We start from the raw sequence: 4,561 nt of genomic DNA on the forward strand, positions 1-4,561 counted from the left end.
AGTAATAGTAGTATCATCACCATTATCGTCATCATGGTTACGATTATTATTATGATGAATGTGATCATGATTATACATATGATGATGTTTATTATTGTCATCATCATCATCTTAAGTTCTCTTAGTTGCATTGACACTTAGTTGCTGATATGATCTAATACATAAAAGCAACAACAACCCCACACAATAAAATAGTACAAAGTGGATTTCTAAATGATAATAACATTTTCAATTTTGTTGGTTTGTATCCTAAAGTGTTTGTCTTTTTATGTACACATTTCACATGCACGATAAAAAACCCCCAAAAAAACAACCCAACAACAAAAGGGGAAAAAGTCAGCCGCAAAGCCTTTTATCAAATTGTTATGTATTCTCGACCATCCAATTAAGTCGTTTTGTCAGAGCAAGAATAAAACGAATAAATTAGGCTCAAACTCGCGAAAACAAACGAGATAGGAAAGATTCTTCTCAGAAATACACTGCACGGCAACACACGGGAGCAGGTACACACAGGTGCCGGGGCTTGATTTCTTGTCAAAACATGTGAGTGTGTAGCAGTGGTGGAAACGTTTATCACACCTGGATGTTTTTGTGACCTATTTCATGGACTTGGGTGCGGTGAAGAAACCATGGATGTTCGGCTTGACCCGTGATAAACAGAACAGGATTATAGCCAACTGACTTTGCTTCTGAGCGAAATATCTTGCAAAGGGCTCGACTGAGTTTTGGATTCAAGAGAAGGGCGTTAACCATTGACAGGAAAACAAATTGTTGTTTAGTGAAGAGCTAAAAAGAGCGAGGTAGACAACGAAACAGAGAGTTCTTTTCCACATTTAGTTTTAACAAGAACAAAAATCCCAAACAAACACAAACAAACAAAAATGCATAGAAAGCAATGAAGACAATTCGCCTGCATCCTCGGTGTATTGGTCTAGTGGCTAGCCATGGCACGCAAGAGACTTGAGTTCGATTCTCATGAAGGATAGGATTTGTATCGATTAATGTTTTTGTCTTTTTCCGAGGACATTGTTCTCCGGCAGGTTCTGCCAAAAATAATTTCTGAATTACTTCTGTTTTGACTATACAATCATTTGTTGTTATAAAAGAATTTTTGTTTATGTGCTGTGCACCCCCCCCCCCCCAAAACTACCTTTTCTGTGTGACTACTTAAAAAAAATAATTGCTTTTTTTTGCATTGGATAGGCCTACTTCTACTTTTTTCTTTTTGCGTATTTTATTAAATTGGCGATTTTTGTTTGTCAGTTTGTTTGTTTTGCTGATTCTTATTTCAAATACATATTATTATTTATGTGTCGGTTAGCATTTCCTTATTCCAAGGAGCTGATTGTTGTCAGCTGAAAAGTGATGTCCAAGTGAAAGAAATGAGAGGTATTCTCGTTTTGAGAGTTAAACGGTTGGGATACTTATAAGGGTTTTGCTGGTATTTTCTAAGCCTATAATATTCATCTCCATGGGTTAAATTCTCGGTAACTTAAAAAACCCAAACTAGGATCAACTAATGACAGTTAGCATTCGTACTTTCTGACTAATTAGAGGGAAATGCATGTAGGTATACTGGCATCTATGAAGCCGTTGTTGCTGTTGTGTACAAAAGGTGGGAATTCAATTGACGTTCGAAGAAGCTTAATTTCTCATGTATCACAATATAATCCGCCCCATCCTTGATACACAGGGACGAAGCAGCATTCCCCCTAAGAAATATTAAAACATCCGTCAATTGGGGCCTAAAATAAAATCAGTAGCTAAGTTAATGATAATAATATGCATAGTAAAGACAAACGTCCTACCCTGTCAAGGTATAATTTAACTCATAATCAAGACACAACACAGAGCATAGCCTTATACTATTACCTGTGATACTCCATAAGGTTCCCTTTTTTAGAACAACAATAACAGGATGTACAGGTGACAGGGTTTCCGGTAGCCACTGTTTGAAGTGTTATTGTGAGAACTATTTTTCGCCTCTAGAAAATTAAAGTAATTTAGATCTTTTAGAAGCGGACTGTTTCGAACCTATACCAGGCAACGACAAGGCAGCTCACGTGGGACACCTGCAGAAAAAAGGACAACCTTTAGGATATTGGTCTAGATACTTGTCCCCCCATTTGGAGTCGGGATTTGTGACAAATGGACGTCAGTCCGATTCTCCCGTCGACGAGGCAATAACTTTTTGCCCGTCATTGTCTAGCACCAGGTGCCCATTGCGGATGGGTTCGGGTCGGATCGGATCTATCGCCCGACTCGTCGCCAGAGAACAAACGCGTTTTTTTATGCCACGATAGCCGCTTTGCATTCTCAATCTTGCTTGCAAACCGACCCGACCCAATCGTGCCAATGGGCACCCGGTCTAACGATGAGCAATGCATCCGCAGAGGAGAACACGTCACAAGATAGAAATATACGAATTAGGAGAACTAAAGATGATGACTTGTGACTTGTGCAAGGGTGGACTGCATCAATTCTGAAAGAGAAAAGCTTGCCACAATGCGGTCATTCAAAAGCCACAGTTCCACCTGTGAATGTCCGCAGCTGTCGGGCTTCTCTCTTGGTTTCAGCATTCATGAAACCTCATATGTCTTGTTTTTCACTGTAACTGCTGCTTTTCATCTAGGTCTGTAAAGAACTAAGCTCTCCCATGTTGAAGGATTTATGTTAAAGTTCTTCAGAGACATTTTCTGGGTGTCTTTGTAGCACTTTTTTTGGCAAGCCAGCTTTACGCTTCCCCGAGGACAGGCCAGATTAGAATACTGCCTTTGGGATTCTGACAGGCATTCTTACGACATGGTCAGCTCAGCGCAGTTGAGACCGATTAAGCTTGGAAAACCTACTATCGGCATATGCCATTTTGAGAACTTTGGTGCCAGATATTTTATCCATTTGATGCCAAGAATTATCCTGGGGCATTTCTCATTGAAACGATTAGGCCTTTTGGAATGGCTTTTGTACACCGTCGACGGGTGGCCATCTAAGTCTAAGACAGTTTTGACTGTATTCAAGAAAGGAATAAAAAACACACACACACACATAGACAGACAGACCATCAATAGTTTATTTATAGAGGCACCAGCCATCCATGTCCAGGTGCTGTTTTAGCCACATAGACAGACAAACACATACATATACACACACACGCACACACACTTGTCACTACTCGGGTGGGCCCCATCGACCACCAAAGTTATTAAATCGTCCACTAGTAGGCGATGTCGGCCAGATTAGCAAGCACTAATGTACTTTCTTTCCTGTGACAAGTAGAACACTCATTTATTCTATGGTAGTAAAGACAGAACGCACAACGTGTCCAGCTATAAAGGGCGTCTGTTTTGAGGCCCAACAAAATTTACTCATCTTTCGCTTTTAGTCTCTTTAATAATAAATAAAATATTATGTCCAGTTGGTTTTTGTAAAGGCATCTTTGGTGTAATTGTTACACTTTTTTAGACAGAAGACGTCAGTTCCATTCCGGAGTTTGGAATTTTATCTGATTATTTCCGCCCCTGTCGACACAGTCTAATTATTTTAAAGGCTAGATCATTTGACCATGATCGATATAAATCATTAATCTATACATTATATTTGTGAAAGTTAGTCACTTTGGCAGCCTAAAACTTCCCAACCACATAACTTTCGAATTTGAAAAAAATTAATAGTGGTCCAGAATCATTCAAAGGGTGCACAGTTTTATTGATGAGCCCGAAGTCACTGTAGTTTAATTTTCAATTTTTTCATTAGTTTCGTTTAGATATAATCTTAGGAAAGTTCGTCTTTAAAGACGCCATTGTAAACAAGTGAGGTTTCTGTTCAATAACCGTGCGCACTAATACCACGCCTTTGATAATCTGGAGTGTACAACCATGAAAGCGGAATAGAGAATCAATCTATACATCTATTATTTGGCAACTGGAAACACATGTGTCACTTTTCTCTAAAGATTTATTTTTCCATTCCTGTAGAGTGTAAATATAGTAGGCCACGGACTTTCAGTTCATGTGAATGCACCGATCATTCCTTTCATCGAAAGGGTGCTCAGCTAGTTATGCTATGTTTGCATATTAATGCCACATTTTAAAAAAAACCGTTAATAAATATTAAAAAACAGTTGCTATAATATGTTTTTTTCTCAATAAAACGCTAACTGTTCATCTCACCATCACATTTTCTTTCTTGTTTGCACCCCCATCTCAAACCTCATCTATATCTTCCTTTTTCGATCGTCTTTGTTGAGTTTTGCAAATTTTGTTTTGTTCACACCTCCTATATATTCATTACCTTAGTATCATTGTAGCTGCTTTGACTACTGTCAACTATCCCCTGCTTCTCTTCCTCCTCATGCTACTGCCGTGGCTGCTAATACCACTTCTACTTCACCACTACTACTTCTACTTCCACTACCACTACCCCTATCACTACCATTGCCATTACAATTATCACTACCACTACATCTACCACTACCAATATCACCACCACCACCACCACCACCTACTACTAGTATCACTACCACTACCACTACCACTACCACTACCACTACCACTACCACTAC

At 39.1% G+C, this 4,561-nt stretch overlaps 1 protein-coding gene across 1 annotated transcript in view; it reads left to right on the forward strand.

Moving 5' to 3' along the window:
* Positions 1 to 486: 486 nt before the first annotated feature.
* LOC101845117 overlaps positions 487 to 4,561 on the forward strand; it is a gene marked incomplete at its 3' end in the record, with an annotated part of 37,603 nt that continues 33,528 nt past the window's right edge. Inside the window, 1 exon segment of the mRNA XM_035971230.1 lies at positions 487 to 543.

Source organism: Aplysia californica, unplaced genomic scaffold (genome assembly GCF_000002075.1).
Source record: "Aplysia californica isolate F4 #8 unplaced genomic scaffold, AplCal3.0 scaffold00400, whole genome shotgun sequence".
In the NCBI taxonomy this organism is placed as follows: Eukaryota; Metazoa; Mollusca; class Gastropoda; order Aplysiida; family Aplysiidae; genus Aplysia; species Aplysia californica.